The following is a 19,779-nucleotide window of genomic DNA, read 5'->3' as shown; positions in this document are numbered from 1 at the left end:
TAACAAAAGACCTTAAGGCTTTTGATCAAATCAATTCACCAATCTTTGAGATTTTTACCCCGAACTACGAGGTTTTGGTCCTCCTTTGTGATGGTACGTAGGCAATGAGTTCATCCATTCAAACAACAAAATTTGTAAATATAATCTATTCTCTTCTCATCCCTCCAATCTTTTGCACAAATATTTTCACAAATACCAACCTACAACACATATTTGCAAAAAGGGTTCCCTTAGAGTACTAAGGATGTTTTGGGTGCGTAAAACCTTCCCATTTCATAACCAACCCCCTTATCTAGATCTCTGACATTTTTATTTGTTTTTGACTTGAAAAACTTCTTACTTGGCTTTTGTCCGCTTTTTAGCCTTTCCTTTGGATAAATAAAAGTGCGGTGGCGACTCGAATTGTATGTTGACTTTTGGTTTAGCCAATAAACCTAAAGGTAACGAAAACCCCTCTACACTGTCCTCTTTCAATTGTAAAGTGTCAGCCCCTTAAGTAGAAAGAATTTAACCTTTCTCATTCCCCACCGAGTTATTTCCTCATGGATGATTATCATTTCAGTTTCCTACCCAGTTGATTGTTTGGATGGAACCACTCCCCCTGAGTTATATCCTTATTGGGTTGGGTCTTTGATTGACCTTTTCTTTCTAGCTCTTACCTAGATAGACGCTTCTGGTACCACGAGAGTCTATTACACAGTAACTGGCAATATTCTTCTCGATTTGTAAGTATTGTACTTTTTCCTAATACTCGATAAACGTAATCTACTTCCTCTTATTTTCTCCCCAGCAGATTTGTTTTCACGTTTCCCCGGGAAGTCTATCCTTGATATGTTCATCCTAACCGATGACAAATATTCTTTCCCTTTTGAGTCTATCCTTGATATGTTCATCTTAACCAATGACGGATATTCTCGTTCTGGTTTTCTGCCCAATAAAAAGGTAGTTGTAATCCCTATATTATTCCCCAAAGGGCTAATCCTTGATATGTTCATCCCAACCGATGACAAGTTTCCTCCTCTTTACGGTCTTCTGCCAGTAACCGGTAGTTGTAAATCCTGCTTCCCCTTTTTGCGGAGTTTATCCTTGATATGTTCATCTTAACCGATGACGGATATCCTCGTTCTGGTTTTCTGTCTAGTAAAAAGCTAGTTGTAATCCCTGTTTCTTCCCTCAAGTCTATCCTTGATATGTTGATGTTAATCGATGACGAATATTCCCTTTTCGGTATTCTATCCAGTAACGGATAGACGTAATTCCTACTTTTTCCCGGTAGTCTATCCTTGATATGTTCATCCTAACCAATGACAGATATTCTCCCCTTTAAGTCTATCCTTGATATGTTCACTTTAACCAGTGACAGATATTCTCTTTCTTTGTAGTCTTCTGCCCAGTAACCGGTAGTTGTAAATCCTATTTGGATTTTCCTTAGCTGGTTATTCTTACCCAGTAACTGGTAATGAATACACCTTATGTTGTCCTCAGCGAGTCATCCTTGATATGTTTACTCTAACCGGTAACGGATATCCTCTCTGTCAGATTATGTTATCTCCTTACCCAATAACCAGTAGTGGATAATATACTTATGTTACTCCTATATCGAATATCTTTTCTTCCCTAGTTGAGTTCGAGTCCGTATTTCCTCAGTGAAATCGCCTTTTCCTGTTTGGTTCAAGCATTTCAACTTTGTTCTGATTTACCTGTTTCCACTGCAGATTTCCCCTTTTATCCTCGGCTGAGTCTTTCCATTGATTTATTTTCATGGAATCCCTCGTGTCCCCCAGTAGTTTTAAGTCATAGTCTGGCCTACGCACAACCTTTTATCCCCCAGAGTCTTTGTCTCCCCAGTGAGTTTTCCTTACGGACTACATTATGCTCATGTGGACTTTCAGTCTCTCTAGATTCTTTTCCTTTGTGGCAACATTTTCCCCACAAAGATTATTTTAGCATTCATATCAAATGCATCATGAGGTCTCTTAGTGACCAAAACTTGTTTCTGTTGTTGTTATTTAAGTCCATTCTACTGAGTCGAATGAATATTTTAACCTTCATCTCCTCATCTAGAATGCCCTTAAATAGGGGAAGCTGTAAGACCCCAATTTTGACCCTAAGATCCCTAATGCTATCTCATCATATGCATTAGCATTGGGATCACAACTTGGCATCCTCCTTACTCCTCATCCATTGGGTTTGCATTACGAGAGATCACCAAGTACATTTGATTGTATCACACTTCATTTTTTATTATTTACTAACCAAAACACCAAAAATATGTCAATGTATAGTTTTTTGTTTTTGTAGGTAGTGTGTGTGCTCACATATGCTCTATCGACCTTATATTTAGGGTTTGAGACCCTCAATGCAAGGAGCTCAATCAATAAATGGTTCACATTGGCTCTAAGTATCATATATGGGTCCTCGTGTTCATCACATGTCATTTTGATCAAGAAATCACCAAGAGTTTGGAGTTGGTTTGCCTTGGAAACCCTAATTCATTTGGGTATCTTGTGTGACTTCTTCAACAAGTTTCTTCAACAAGTGTCTTCAAAAAGTGTCTTCAACAAGTTTCTTTAACAATTGATCAAATATTTTAAGGGATACTTCACCTTACATCATCTTATGCATATATTATCCTCCATGAGTCCCAAAAGTCAAGAGATTGCCAAGCTAGCAAGTTGGTTCATGGTGGTTGATCAGAGAAAGTCAATTGGTCAAAACTAGGGTTCCCTAGACCCTATCTCCTACAATTTTTGTCATATGAAAATGATTCCAAGAGAAAAGTTGCTTTAAATTACATTCCAAACAACCTTCATGTTGATGTCAAGATCTTGTTTTTCTTGGAAAGTCACTTTTTATGGTGAAAGATTATAGGTCATTCGGTCTGAACCCTAGTTTGGAGGTCAACTTCCCAAGACCATAACTTGCTCATTTTTTATGAGATGAAAGCCATTCAAATTCCATGATCAAATTAAATATGTCTACTTAAACTTTGATGTTTTGAGGAAGTTCAAATTCAACTTGCAAAGAGGAAACATTATAGGTCATTTTGGACCGTTACCGTTGAACAAGTGATTTTCCTCAACTTCTAAAATGCATAACTCCTTCATGCCAAATCCAAATGAGGTCCAATTTTGGACCACATTGAAGAGGTTTGAAAGAGCTACAACTTTGGTGAAGGGATGTTTCTCATTTGAAGTCCATAGAAAACTTTATTCACGGTAGAAGAAGTGAACATTTGACTTAGGACTTAGAAAATTTTCAAGTATGTTTGATTTCCCAAAATTTCACCTCAAAATTCATCCTGATCCAAGCTTCAAATGAAAAAGTATTCAATGTAAAAGTTGTTTCCTTTGATCTAAGCTTTCCAAAAAGTCTAAGATCATCTCATTTGGATCAAAATTGAGGGACTTGCGCATGGCTTCATTGTGGGAAGTCTTTTGGCAAGATTTGAATTCAAATTATCAAACTCTTTTGCATGCTTCCACATGATGGATTCAGTACACTTTGCACACGAATTGGAAGTGGATTGAATCATTCCTAAGGCCCAAATCATTTCCCATGCACCCATGTAAAGAAGTTTATAAAATTGGCCAAATTTCAAGTGGTGCAAATATCAAGTGCATTGCCTATTTAAACAAGCTAAAGGCTTTAGAATCAGAAGGAACACCTTGCCCAAGCTTTGCTAGACCAATTCAAACCCTCACTACCATAGAATTTCTTAAGATTTCTCTAAAATCTAGCTTGAACTTCATCTTCTGTTTGGAAGTTCAAACTCCATAAATTCACTTCCCTTTTCATCTCAATTGGCTTCTACAAGCAAGAGGAAGAGAAAGCAATCAAATCCAGATCAAGATCAAGTGGAATTCGATCAACTCGAAGGTGATATTTCAGAAACTTCATCTCTTTGATTCTATTTTAATTATCCACCATTCTTGTTGATTTTTGGTTGTATGAAGTCCTATCAATGTAGTCAAGATTGAGTTGCTTTGAGGTCAAATCGAAGCAACTCAGTTCATGATACTCAAAATTCAAATCCCTATATCTTCTTAAATACTTGGAATTGGACAAAATTGAGGTCAGATTCGAGCTCTTGAGTATTTTTTCTTTAAATCCATGTCTTGCTTTTTCATTTTGGTGATGGTTGATGGTGGACTATGTAAGAAAAAAGTTGGTTCTACAATGTATATCTAAGATTTTGATGATAACAAAGGATGAAACAAAAATGGTACCCTAACGAAATTTTCTTAACTGTGCATGACTCTGATTAAACAACCAGATAGATAAATCATCAGATGTAGAATCCAGCAATTAGATGCTACTCAAAGGATACGCGACCAGAAGGTTCTGACTCTGATCAAACACAAGCACCAACAAAACAAAAGAAGTCAGAAACTCTGATAAAGAAGAATGAATCCAGACTTTGAAGACGCACGATCTGAAGAAGTCAAGATTAAAGAGAAACTCTGATTCAATCGGATAGAAGTACCCTCTGAAGACGAACATTGCCAAACAAGACTCTGGATATAGGATTCACTGACTCAGAAAGCGTAACCGTGAAGAAATCTGCATATAGAAAGAAACTATTTCTAGAAGGAAGTTATGACACACTTAAAACTGTTTTGGAAAAAAACAAGGAGAGTAATGACATTAATCATTCTTCAATGTCCAAGATTTTGTCATCACCCAACGGTCCTCTCAAACTCCTATATAAAGGATGGAATGCCGCTCAAGAAAAACACACCTGAGACACACAAGAATACAAAACTCTTCATCATCTTCTTTTCACTCTCTCACGAGTTGCTGCTCTTACATGAAAAACTTTGGTTATTATTTTTGTAATATTTTCTTATTGTTAGAAGCACTGTGCATTACCAATCATTTTATTACTAAGATATTTCCTCAAGTGACTCTGTGAAGTCTGAATACTTGAGAGGGCTAAGGGATCAATTCTCTTAGACGGTTGTTTGTGTAATCTTTCAAGATTAGTGGATTAATACCTTTTTGAAGGCGAAATCACCTTGTCCGGGTGGACTGGAGTAGCTTTGAATTTTAAGCGAACCAGTATAAAATTCTATGTCAAACTTTTTATTCTGCGTGTGTCCAAGTTATTGAAAAAGTTTTATTTTCCAAACAAATCAAACCCCCCTTTCTTGTTTTTCTCTACCTTTAATTGGTATCAGAGCTTCGACTCTGTTATTGATTTTCTAATCAAACACTTAATAGTGTAGAGAGATCAAGCGTGAGAAAAACAAAATGGCCAACACCAATGAAAGAGATAGTTACAATGCTAAACCTCCAATCTTTGATAGAGAAAAATTTGATTATTAGAAAGATAGAATTGAAAGCTTCTTTCTGGGCTAGGATGCTGATCTATGGGACATAGTCACAATCGGCTACACACCTCCTGTGTTTGACGCTGGCGTTGCCATTGCCAGAAGCAAAATGACAGATGATCAGAAGCGTGACTTCAAAAACCATCACAAATCCAGAACGATACTGCTGAATGTCATTTCCTACAATGAATATGAAAAGATCACCAACAGGGAAACAACTAAAGAAATACTTGATTCCTTGAGGATGACTCACGAAGGAAATTCTGAAGTCAAAGAGACAAAGGCTCTTGCTCTAATTCAGAAGTATGAAGCATTCAAGATGGAGGATGATGAAGCTGTAGAGGTAATGTTTTCTAGATTTCAAACTTTAATTGCAGGACTCAAAGTTATGGGCAAGGGCTACACAACTACAGATCATGTCAAAAAGATAGTCAGAAGCTTGCCAAAGAAGTAGAGACTAATGGTGACAACATTAAAGCTATCAAAAGATCTGAACAATATCAGCCTTGAGGAACTCGTCAGTTCTCTCATAAGTCATGAGATAGAACTTGACGAAGATGAGCCTCAGAAGAAGATCAAGTCGGTAGCACTGAAGTCCAGATCTGAAAGACACAAGCCAGAAAGGACAAAGCCTTACAAGCTGAAGAGGAAGACAATGACGACTCTAAAAAGGAAGACTCTGACGATGAAGAAAAGTTATCCCTTTTGACCAGAAGAGTAAAACAACTCTGGAGAAAAAAGAATAACAACTTCATAAGACCAAGACCCAAGGGAGATCGCTTAGAATCAACCTCCAGAGGTAAGTCGAACAAAGAAATAACATGCTATGAATGCAAAGAAACAGGTCATTACAAAAACAAATGTCCAAAGCTGAAGAAAGAGAGCTCTAGAAGAGAAGGCTTCAAGAAAAGCTCATTCAAAACCAAAAAGGGACTGATGGCCACCTAGGACGACCGTGCATCTAATTCCTCTGAACCAGACTCTGAAGAACAGGCAAACGTTGCACTCATGACTACCACCTCCAGAAATACATCAGATGGAGAATCTGATTCTGAAGAGGTATTTTCTGATCTTTCTCGCTCTGACCTTGAATCATGCCTTTCTGAAACTCTAAACTCATATCAGAAACTTAAACAAAAATTTAAGGCTTTAAAAGGAGTTCTTGAAAGAACCATTGAAGAATGTGATAAGCTTGAGATAACTGCTTCAGAACTAAAAGATGAAAATCAAACTTTGATAAAAGAAAGAGACTCCACAAATAAAAAATGTTTAAAACTTGAAGAAGCACTATCTCAAGCCCCACAAACTTCTAACACAATAATATATGAATATGAAAAATCTTTTCAAAAGTTTCTGAAAAATGGGATAGAAAGGAGCAGAATGGCATCCATGATTTATGGAGTAAGTCAGAATAATAAAAGAGGAATAGGGTATGTCCCCGGTGAGGATAAGTCTTCTACAGATGACAAACCTAAATCTCCTTTTTCTTATCACTGCACACATACACACGCACAACGTTTTGATAATGCTAGAAAACGCAAAGTTCTAAGAAACTCTGGGAAAACTAATCACAAAGGACCCAAAAGATTCTGGGTACCAAAAGATAAGATTGTTTATGTTACAGATATCTTATGCAGCAGAGTTAAGACACCAATCATGGTACCTGGACTCTGGATGCTCGCGACACATGACGGGAAGAAAGTATATGTTCCAAAGACTGGAACTTAAATATGGTGGCTTCGTAGGTTTCAGAGGAAATCAGAAAGGAAGAATCAGAGGCTCCAGAACTATTGGTAATGGAACTCTTCCCTCTATATCTGATGTTCTCTATGTAGAAGGATTAATGCATAACCTGTTATCAATAAGTCAATTAAGTGATAACGGTTATGATGTAATCTTCAATCAAAAAACATGTAAAGTAATTAATCAGAACAATGGAACAATTCTATTCACTAGCAAGAGGAAAAACAATATTTATAAAATAAATCTTTCAGACCTAAAAGATCAAAATGTAAAATGTCTGATGTCTGTTCATGAAGAGCAATGGGTATGGCATAGACGCTTGGGCCACATTAGCATGAGAAAACTCTCTCAGCTAAATAAACTTGAGTTAGTCAGAGGCCTACCTAAACTGCAGTATTCTTCAGAAGCTCTATGTGAGGCATGTCAGAAAGGTAAATTTTCAAAAACATCTTTTAAAAAGAAAAATATTGTTTCTACCTCTAAGCCTCTGGAACTTCTTTATATTGACCTATTTGGATCTGTTAAGACAACATCATTCAATGGAAAGAAGTACGGACTAGTTATTTTTGATGATTTTAGTCGCTGGACATGGGTAAAATTCCTAAAGCACAAGAGTGAGTCTCACTCTGTATTCACTAGCTTCTGTTCCAAAGTGAAAAACGAATTTGACTCTAAAATCATCAAAGTTAGAAGTGATCATGATGGCGAATTTGAGAATAAATTTTTTTGAGGAACTATTTGACTTTAATGGAATATCCCATGATTTCTCCTGTCCTAGAACTCCACAACAAAATGGAGTTGTAGAGAGGAAGAATAGGACACTCCAAGAGATGACCAGAACCATGATCAATGAAACAAATGTGGCTAAGCACTTTTGGGCTAAAGCAGTAAATACAGAGTGTTATATTCAGAATAGAATCTCTATAAGACCTATTCTGGAGAAGACTCCCTATGAACTGTGTAAGGGAAGAAAACCCAACATTTCTTATTTCCATCCTTTTGGATGCTCTTGTTTTTTTCTCAATACTAAAGAACATCTGAACAAGTTTGATTCAAAAGCACAAAAAGGTACTATGTTAGAATACTCAGAACGCTCTAAAGGCTATAGAGTATACAACACAAAAACCATAATTGTGGAAGAATCAATGCACGTCTGATTTGATGATAAGCTTGACCCTAAAAAGTCAAAGCTAGTTGAGAAACTTGTAGATTTGGAGATAACTCTTGCAGGTACTGACGAAAAGACTATAGCACCAGAAGTATCTGATAAACAAAGTCCAGATGCAATTGAAGCCTCAACTATCCAGAAAAGATCAAGAAGTCTCCCCAACATCTCTGAAGATTTGATTCTGGGAAACAAGGATGAACTTGTCAGAACTAGGTCAACATTCAAAGTATCTGAAGAAACTCCTCTAGGACTAGTATCTTTGATTAAGCCTACCTCCTATGATGAGGCACTTCAAGACAATGACTGGGCTCTAGCTATGAAAGAAGAGCTAGATCAATTCTCAAAGAATAACGTTTGGGGTCTTGTTCCAAAGTCTAAAGGAACCCACATTATTGGAAACAAATGGGTGTTCGGAAACAAAGTGAACGGAAAGGGAGAAGTAGTCAGAAACAAAGCATGACTGGTGGCTGTAAGATCCTAATTTTGACCCTAAGATACCTCATGGCATCATATCATTGCTCATTGCATTGCCTCGAGGATCATAGCATGTTTGGCTCCTTAACCCTAGGGTTGAGACTTGTGTGAGTGGTTTGAAACCACCAAGCATGCTTTTATTGTATATTATTTCTTTCCTTATTTGATTACTAACCAAAAGCACAAAAATATGTCACTAACTCTTTTTGTTTTGAAGCTCAAGCGATCATGTGCTCCCCTGCTCCTAGGAGGCTCCTAAGCTCAATGAAGTGGCTAGATGAAGATGAGAATAAGCATGGAAATGGTCCAGAAAGTTCTTCATCATCATCTATGTCTCCCAAGTATATCAATTTTCCAATTTGATCAAGATAACCCAGAGGGCTTAAGGATTGTTTCCCAAGGAAACCCTAATTCAACTGTGCTTTGACTGTGCCTTGCTCATGAAGCAACCTCAACCTATGATCAAATTAAATCAAAGGAAGTTCTCTCATTCATTAGTTTATGCATATATGATCCTATGTGAGGCCCCTCAATCATTCATTCATCAAGATTTGAAGTTTGGCCTTGGAAGTTGACCAGTCAAGTCATCTGACTAAACTGAAGATCATTGAGATACAACTTTTGATGTGTTTGTCAAATGAATATCATCCAAAGATAAAAAATGTTCTTAAGAACCATATGAACAAATTTCATGTTCATCAAAAATCCATTTGAAATTTGGAAGGTCATCATTCATTTCAAAACATTATAGGTCATTTTGACTGAAACCCTAATTTTAGGTAAACTTCCCAAGGACCTAACTCCCTTATTGTTTATGATTTTGAGGTGATACCAATTGAATTGGAAAGATTAAGATGTCTACTTCAAATGTTATGTTGGACAAAATTTAATAATCCTAAAATAAATACATGTGATAATGCAAAACATTATAGGTCATTTTGGACCTAACTCATTGAATTTGGAAAATGCCCAACTTCAAGTGCCCATAACTTTCTCATGAAAAATCCAAATGAATCAAAAGTTGAGTCTAAATTGATCATCTTGAAAATATATACAACTTTGATATTGGAGGTTTTTCCATTTGAGGCTTGCATCATTGAAACAAAAGGGCTTGAAGATGCTTACCTTTGATGAAAATTTTCAAAGGTGACTTAAACATGTTTTGCACCCAAACTTTCACAGCCAGTTTTCATTAAGTTCCAAACTCCAAATGAATTTTTGCCCAACATGACTTTTGTTCCTTATTTCAAGGGCTTTCCAACCATTACTTACATTAATTTGTTGGACTTTCCATGTGGGAGTTTCGAAGAGCTTTCTATTTAGGTTATTTGCATTTCACATTAAAACTTCATGTGCAAGCAAACGCCAATCCAATTGCACGTCCAATTCACTTCCATGAGGTATCAACAAGGATTTGCACCCATCATTGGGCCTTACATGCGCCTGTAAAGACTCATGCAAGGAGGATTCAAATTTCTTGCACACGAGGGAACCATGCTTCTCATCACATTTCAGCTATAAATAAGTGTGCATTCTCATTCAAATGGCAACCAAGTGGAGATCTGAATTGCTGCTTAATTAAAATCCAAACCCTCACTAAAGGAATTTTCAGTTTTCTATTTCTTTTTCAAGCTTGAATTTCAACATCATTAGTTGATCTTCAAAGCTCAATTCCTTAACCTAGCATCACCATCACACTTCCAGAGCAAGAGTAGATCAAAAGCTTGAAGGTTTCGTGCTGTTTGAAGTTCATTTCAGAGGTAGAACCTCAAACTTTTTTGATTTAGATCTTGCAAAACAATTTGAATTCCTCTGGTTTATGCTATTTTCTGAAGTCCTCTCACACGAGTCAGGCCAGTGGTGGTCTTAATTTTGCAAATCGTGCCATTTCAGTTCATGCACCATGATCTTCAAGCTCATGTTTCTCTCTAAATAGGAACTGTGAGGATGATCCATGGTTATAGAGGTGATGTACACCACCTCAGCTTCATTTTGATGCCTTCATTTTTCATTTTCATTGCCATTTAATTTCCTGTGCGTGGCGGCCGAATCTTGTTGGATCACCGGAGAAGATGGTGGTTTCCACCACCATCCCCACGTGGTAGCCTCCCAGCCATTGGATCATGCTGAAACGTTTTAATCCTGGCCTTTCTTTATGTTGACTCATTTAAATACAATGTGCTACGCGCTTGACTTGAGAGCATCGTGTATCCGCGCCTTAGAGCCATATGATCATTGCCACGTCCATTAATGAGATGATCTGATGGCGTTGGATTTTCCTATTTTTCTTATTTTCTTTTAATTTCAGTTAATTGCTTTTATTTTCAAAAATTCATAAATATTTTATTTGAAGTCACAAAAATATGAGACCAATGCCAAAAAATTTCTTGAAAAATCTAGTTTCATATTTTGATTTTTAATTATTTTTATGACTTCATTTAATATGTTTTGTGAATTATTTGGTTTTTAATAGTTTTAATTCATTTTAAAATACTTTTTGATATTTGAAAAATCCAAAAATATTTTCCTAACACCTATGGATCATGATAAGTCAATGAAAAATAGTCTCATCAATTTCTTATTTGATTTGAGATTTATTTGAGATTTTAATTCATATTGCGTTATTTTTCATTGTTTTTAATTATTTTTAAATAGTTTCTGATTTCAAAAATTATTGAGAAAATTTGTCAAAGACTTTTTGACCATGTTAGACCTATGAGAATTTAATTGGACTTGTTGAAGTTGATTTGAATTGAATTTGAGGTTTGACCTATGAGAATTCAAAAAATACAAAAAAAATATGTTTGACTTATGGACTTGTAATCTTTATTTCACTTTTGTATAGAATTGGTTGATGATGACTTGGTTCACATTTGATCAATTGAGTTTGATGCTTTATTTCTCTTTCCATTCATTTCATCTTCATCATTTTCTTTCTTTAATTTGGCCAATGAGTTAATGCCGTATGGTTGGTCTTGACAAATGAGAGGTTTAAGCTTCTTTGATCCAAACCAAACTCAACTTGATCCAAGATCAAGTGAGTTGTTTTGTGTCCAAGATAGGTTACTTCTTGGTCAAGCAAAAAACCTAAAGTCCGTACAAGGCCCTTCTCTTTTCTTTTGGCATGGCAAGTTTGTGGAGTTTGGCTTACTAGTCATGATCTCTCACTTGTGTTTATTTGCCTATAGTTTCATTGACCGGCCTCAATTAGGTGTGACTACTACATTAGTCCACTTACGATTGCTTTACATAGCGCTACATTGTCTTATGACAAACTAACATAACCATACTAATTACTAACTTTAATTTGAGCATTTAATTTCTTACCCTTTACTTTAATGCACTTTATTTCTTACTCATTTATTCATATTGCTTTTCATTTTGCTCACTGAGCACATATTTTATGTTTGTGTCATTTTCCTTTTGCTCAGTTGAGCTCATTATTGTATATATATATATATATATATATATATATATATATATATATATATATATTGTTGTCTTGTGATTGTTTTGCCTTTGTTTTGTGTGAACCCAATGCAAAAGGGAGAAAGGACTTAGAGTTAGGACATACCCATGCTTAAAGGAGTTCAAGAGAAACTAGGCCTCATGCCTTTAGAATTCTAAATTTGTTGAAGAGCAACTAGGCCTCATGCCTTTAGAATGCTAAATCTCAAAGTTGACCTTAAAGGACTTCCTTTCCAAAACTTATTCTTTGTCCATTCCTCTTATTGTGTTATGAACCTTTTAATGTTTACTCTTGTGTGATAGGGATTCCATCTTGATATAGTAAAGAGGACCATTGTCATGAGTAGCCAAGTTAAGAGAGGCAAGCTAAATGGAGATCCTAGGAGCTTGAATCCAAATTGTTTGATTGCTTGATTTGTGTTTGCTAAGTCCAATGGAAATGAGCATCTCGAATCATCTTTATGATCTCAAGAAAAGGAACTCCAAGGGTTTTATCTTCTCTCTTATCTTTGTATGCTTTAGGACTAGCCCTTCTCTTCTTCTCCCCACTCTAACCCAAGCCAAAAATCTTTTATTTCAAACTTTGACATTGTTTTCAAACTAGAAACCTAGGCCTTATGCCTTTGACTTTTCAAAACCATTTTCATGAATACTCATTGTGAATAAATCTTAATCCAACATTGACCTCATTTTGTGAATAAACCTAACTTGTAAATATAACTCACTTCAAGTTGATTTTGTGGTTCCAATGACCACCTTTGTTAAAACCTTTTCATAAACATTAGTCATAGGTTTGATGTAAATCTCACCTCATCCTTAGTGATTGGATTATAAGCCTTCCATACTTATTATAGGGTTAACCCCTCACTAGTATGTTGAAGCTCTCCTCTCATGGTGGATTGTTGGTTTAGGTTGAGTTTTCTCCCTTTGATAACAAAAGACCTTAAGGCTTTTGATCAAATCCATTCACCAATGTTGGTGATTTTTTACTCCGAACTACGAGGTTTTGATCCTACCTTTGTGAAGGTACGTAGGCAATGGGTTCATCCATTCAAACAACAAAATTTGTAAATATAATCTATTATCTTCTCATCCCTCCAATCTTTTGCACATATTTTCACAAATACCAACCTATAACACATATTTGCAAAAAGAGGTTCCCTTAGAGTACTAAGAATGTTTTGGGTGCATAAAACCTTCCCATTTCATAACTAACCCCCTTACCTAGATCTATGACATTTTTATTAGTTTTTGATTTGATAAAACTTCTTACTTGGATTTTGTTCGCTTTTTAGCCTTTCCTTTGGACAAATAAAAGTGCAGTGGTGACTCGAATTGTATGTTTACTTTTGGTTTAGTCAATAAACATAAAGGTAACGAAAACCCCACTACAGAAAAGTGGCGACTCTGCTGGGGACATCTAAATACTTCCTAGTGGGTTTAGCCTACTTTTTGCCTGTATATGTTGTATGTTTATATTTATTTGTGACATACTTTTGTGCAAATTTGGGATGACTGTATTGTTTGTAATGTATGAATTTCTTGATATATTAATTGCTTGTATGCTTGGTGTTTTCTTGTGAGATGAGTTCTATACCCGAACTCGAGTGCACTTATGATAGGATAATGGCATAGTCTTATTGACTTGTGTGGAGTTATTCCTTAGCAAGTTAATTTTCAAGTCCATTCACTTGGTGGAGGTCTTGTTGGGATTAATAATGTCACACGAGTAGTCATGGTTAGGCATTACTCTTTCCAATATAAACCTTAGAAGTCAAGGACCTTAGATACCTAGCCCATCTTGGCCTATTTTAGGACGTAGTGTGAAGGTCGTTCAAGTGTAAGATTTGATACGATTGTCATGCGATACTACACTCATAAGAGTCTCTCTTGAGAATATTTTTGGAGGACGAGTAGTCGTTTTATCCGATAATATCCGAAAGATGAGATGATGACTATAGGGACCATTTTAGAACATGATTGTTAGGTTTAACCATAGTACACTCCCTTTGGGTGGTTATTAACCAAGACTCCATGCTCGTGACTTACAACAAACCCTTGATTCGCGGTTGATCCGTTCTTGTACATTTTCAATATCAATGGAACTTGGGTGTTGATAAGGTGTAAACCATAATACACCAAAATGGATGATTGATATTGACAATGACTTGAGCCATCCCGTGACCTTTGTGTGGTGTGAGTTGCTTGCTCCTTGAGTGTGATTGTTGCATCCATGTATTCATGCATTCATATGCATCCATATCATCAATAATAAAGTTTTCAAGGAACTTAAGAGGTCTATTTGCAAATTTTCAGACATGGATAAGCAAAGAAGGAATACGAATAAGTACAATTTCAGACAACCCGACTTGAGAGAGTTAAGGTGTCTGACATCTTATGTATTAGAGCCCTTGAAGTTCAAAGCTTGCCATGGGAAGCTCCTGTCTATCCTTTCTACCAAGGTGGATGAAGGTCTGATGAGTGTGTTGGTGCAGTTCTACGATCCTCTGTATCGGTGCTTCACTTTTCCGGATTTCTAGCTTTTGCCTACATTGGAGGAGTATGCTTATCATGTGGTTATACCTATTCTTGATCATTTTCCATTCAGTGGTTTGGAGAAGATTCCGTCTTCTCAAGAGATTGCTGATATGCTTCATATGGATGTATCTGACATTGTTGTTAATATGACTACCAAATGTGGAATTCAAGGTCTTCCATCTGATTTTCTTATTGCACAAGCTACTTTGTTTGGGAAGGCCATTAGTGAGGATGCTTTTGAAGCCATATTTATACTACGCATCTATGGACTAGTGTTATTTCCCAACATCGACAATTTCGTGGATGTGAACGCTATTAGGATTTTCTCTTCTCTTAATCCCGTTCCGGATCTGTTGGGTGACACTTATTTCTCTTTGCATATGAGGAATGCAAAAGGTGGTGGTTCCATTGTGTAATGTCTGCCTCTATTGTACAAGTGGTTTATTTCGCACTTGCCTCAGACGCTTACCTTCAAGGAGAACAAGGGATGTCTACGGTGGTCTGCGAGACTCATGTCTCTCATTAATGATGATATCTCTTTGTATAACCGTGTTTATGATGGCGTTCAGATTATTGATTCTTGCGGTGAATTCTCCAATTTACCTCTTCTTGGTACGTGTGGTGGAATTAACTACAACCCTGCTTTGGCTCGCCGTCAGCTTGGGTTCCCCTTAAAGGATAAACCTAACAACATTTTGTTGGAAGGCTTGTTCTTTCAAGAGGGTAAAGATCTCCAGAACCTGAAGGGGAGGATGGTCCACGCCTAGCGCAAAGTTCATAGGAAAGGGAGGAATGAGCTTGGTCCGAAGAATTGTGTTGCTTTGGAACCCTACACTGCTTGGGTGAGGAAGAGAGCTCTTGAGTACCGCAAGTCGTACGATTATCCGAGACCTACCCCTATGGTTATGGTTGGGCCTTCAATCCTCCCTAACCAAGGATTAGAGGAGTTGAGAGATGAAGACCGGTCGTGTGCATGGGTTCGTGAGCGTGAGGAACTACTTCAGCGGCTCAAAGATAAAGATGCAGTGATAGAATTTCTAGAGCATCAGGTTATTGATGAGCCTGATGATGTGGTTACTTCTCTTCTTCCTCATTCATCTAGGTTTTGGAAGAGGAAGTATGATCAGCTTGCCAAGGAGAAGGCCGATATGGAAGCAGCTTATGAGAGAGAGGTGAAGAGGCTTCGTGCAACTTATCTTCCGATCTCGAAGGCTTTGGACGATTGTTTCTAGGGCTCCATAGGATGTTCATTCTCCTTTTGTCTTGTATTGTATTTGGTTACCAAAACTACTTCATTGGTGTAAAAAGTTTCCAAATATTATTACTATGAGTATTCCATTTATGTCTTAAAAGTTGAACATTTTCAAATATTTGCAAATAGATCTCTAAAAGTTCCTCTGATTAAAAACAAACCATATGCACAAACATTGCATGCATCATATGCATAAGCAGGTTTTGTTCTGAACTCTTGATCAGTGGTCTAACTCTTTGTTCTTCATTTATTTTGAAGACAAGCTGACGCACCGGTACAATACTAGAGCGAATCATCCGAGGATAATGGAGCATCTCGAGCAAGAAAACAAGGACTTGAAAGAAGAGATTGCTAGGCTGACTGCCATGATGGAGTCAATTCTGGCCGCACAGAGCCAAGCTCCGCCAACTCCTGCAACTCCTCCCGCGAGGACTGTTATTTTTGAGATAACGACTTCAACCGTGCTTGTTGCAACAACCCACTTTGCTCCGTCTATGCCAGCCATTCATGCCAGAGGGTTTTGCTTCTACTCTCGCTTCTCTGCCGGCATCTAGCCCAGTCCTATCTGTGCCACCTCCCATTGTGCACACCCTTCCCCGTGTTGAAGACACCATCTATCGTTCCGAGCCATCTGAGGACCCGATCGTATATGAAAAGATGGATGAGATGAAAGTTCAATTCCTTGAGTTGTGCAAGGAACTAAAGACTCTAAGGGGCAAGGACCTCTTTGGGAAAAATGTTGTTGAGTTGTGCCTAGTGCCCAACATGAAGATCCCTATTAAATTCAAAGTACCTGACTTTGAGAAATATAAGGGAAATAGCCCGCTCAGCCATCTTGTGATGTATGCTCGCAAGATGTCAACACAGACTGATAATGACCAACTGATGATCCACTACTTTCAGGATAGCCTGACAGGTGCTGCGCTCCGGTGGTATATGGGGCTGGAGAGTGCAAGCATCCGCTCTTTCAACGATCTAGGCGAGGCCTTCGTTAAGTGGTATAAATATAATGTGGATATGGCTCCAGACGGGGACCGGTTAAGGGCAATGTCACAGAAGTATAAGGAGACCTTCAAGGAGTACGCCCAGAGATGGCGAGAGTTGGCAGCTCAGATAGTGCCACCCCTAGAAGAGAAGGAGATGACAAAGATCTTCTTGAAGACTTTGAGCTCTTTCTATTATGAAAGAATGATTGCCAGTGCTCCCTCAGACTTCACCGAAATGGTGAATATGGGGATGAGATTGGAAGAAGAGGTCCGTGAAGGACGGTTATCTAGAGAAGACATTTCCTCAGCAAAGAAGTATGGGGGCTTTGCGAGGAAGAAAGAGGGAGAGACTCATGTTGTGTCCTCTCATACTAAAATAAGGCCCTCTGTAAGGAGGAAGGACGTGCGTCCAGCCGTCAACCAACACCAGGTGGCTCGTATAGCACCTGCTTTCAGAGAAATTCATCAACAACAATAACCACAACATCGTCAACAACAACAGGCCTACCAGCCTCGCAACAATAATAACACTAGCACCGGTAACTACGAGAGGAAAAGGGTAACTTTTGACCCGATTCCGATGACATATGCTGAGCTTTATCCTTCCTTGATAGATAGGAAGCTGATAACCCCTCGAGATCCTCCCGCTGTACCAACCAACCCTCAGTGGTGGTATCAGCTAGAGCTTCATTGTGTATATCATTCTGGTGCTCCCGGACACGACGTGGAGAACTGTTACCCATTGAATACCAAGGTGCAAGACCTTGTGAGAAGTGGGATATTGTTTTTTGAGGACGTAGGTCAAAATGTCAAGAAGAACCCATTGCCTGAGCATGGGAAGGCAGCTGTTAACATGGTCCAGGGATGCCCTGGCAAATCCAAAGTCCTGTATGTTAATGACATAAGGAAACCTTTGGTCGAGATTCACAAGTTGTTGTGTGAATGCAGCCACTACGAGCATGACCATGATAGGTGCCAGGTGTGCACTATCAACGAGAGAGGATGTCGTCAAGTGAGAAGGGACATCCAAGAGATGATTGATCAAGGGATGATTGAGATAATTCAGAATCGTAATGAGGACGAAGTCGATGTTATCACACTCATATTTAAAATTCCTAAGCATGTTATTGTCAAGTATGATGGCAGCAAGAAAAAGATATCTCCAGCTCTTGTGATAAAGCCAGCGGGTCCTGTCCCGTATGTGTCGGACAAAGTTGTTCCCTACTGATATAACGCTGTGATGCTAGAAGATGGGAAGGAGGTGTCGTTGCCCTCAACCTCTGTTGTAAGTATTTCAGATGTCAGTGGTGTGACCCGTAGTGGTCGTGTTTTCTCAGCGCAGCCGAAACCCCATGAAGACTTGTGAAAAGAACTTTTGTTGTTAATCCTGCCGATCCCGTGGGGACTTCTTCTTCAAACAATTATGTTCCTGTTGTTGACCTTATTGATGTCAAGAATAATAACCCGCATATCATGGTTGGCCAGTTTGGCATTTTGAGAAAGGATGGTGATGAGATGCTAAGGCTCATCAAAAGGAGCGAATACAATGTTGTTGATCAGCTACTACAAACTCCATCAAAGATATTTGTCTTATCTTTGTTGATGAATTCCGAGCCACACCATGAAGCTTTGCAGAGGGTGTTGGACGTGGCATACGTGGACCATGATGTCACGATAAATCAGTTTGATAGCATTGTTGCAAATATAACTGCTTGCAACAATTTGAGCTTCTGCGATGTTGATCTTCCCGAGGAGGGAAAAGGCCACAATTTGGCTTTACACATATCAATGAACTATAAGGATGATGCCTTGTCCAATGTGTTGGTGGACACAGGATCATTACTTAATGTGTTGCCAAAATCCACTCTTCCTAACCTTTCGTATCAAGGGCCTCCCATGAGGCATAGTGGAGTGGTTGTGAAGGCGTTTGATGGATCGCGCAAAACTGTGATCGGTGAATTAGAACTCCCGATCAAGATTGGACCTAGTGATTTCCAGATCACTTTTTAGGTCATGGATATTCATCCGTCTTATAGCTGTTTGCTTGGTAGAACATGGATTCACGAGGCAGGCACCGTGACATCCACCCTACACCAAAAATTGAAGTTTGTAAAGAATAAGAAGTTTGTGGTGATAGGGGGAGAGGAGGCTCTCTTGGTCAGTCATTTATCTTCCTTCTCCTATATTGATGCTGAGGATGAGGTTGGGACTCCGTTCCAAGCCTTATCTATTGCCGAGCCTTCGAGGAAAGGACTTTCTTCATTTGTCTCCTATAATGATGCAAAGTTGGCCATTGAGCATGGTGCAACTACTGGTTTGGGGAAAATGATAAAGTTAGAAGATAACAAGTCCCGAGCTGGCATAGGGTATTCTTCTTGTGTTTCCAATGATCGTGGGCTGTTCTAGAGTGGAGGTTTCATCCACACCGTTGAAGATCAGGAAGTTGCTGCCATTGTTGAAGATGATGAAGAGGAAGACCTTGGCAACTTTGTCATACCTGGCGGAATCTGCAATAATTGGGTCGCTGTTGATGTTCCAACAGTTATCCACAAATCAACGTAATGTGTTCATTTTGTTTGAAAACCCTTCTCCCATGCCAAAAGGAGAAGTGAAGACATTGTTGGCACAATTTGATTAATACAATGATATTCATTCAATAATCACATGTTAAATGTTTGTTTTTCCAAAATTATTTTCCCTTTTTGCTTTTTGCATGAAATTGGTGATCACCATAAAACCCTAAAAAAGAGAATAAAATCAATCTTTTCATCTATATAATGATTTGCCTTGTTTGAATTCTGAAATCTCTTTTATACT

The sequence above is a fragment of the Lathyrus oleraceus genome, chromosome 4 (assembly GCF_024323335.1).
Source record: "Lathyrus oleraceus cultivar Zhongwan6 chromosome 4, CAAS_Psat_ZW6_1.0, whole genome shotgun sequence".
In the NCBI taxonomy this organism is placed as follows: domain Eukaryota; kingdom Viridiplantae; phylum Streptophyta; class Magnoliopsida; order Fabales; family Fabaceae; genus Lathyrus; species Lathyrus oleraceus.
This window is presented reverse-complemented; position numbering follows the sequence as displayed.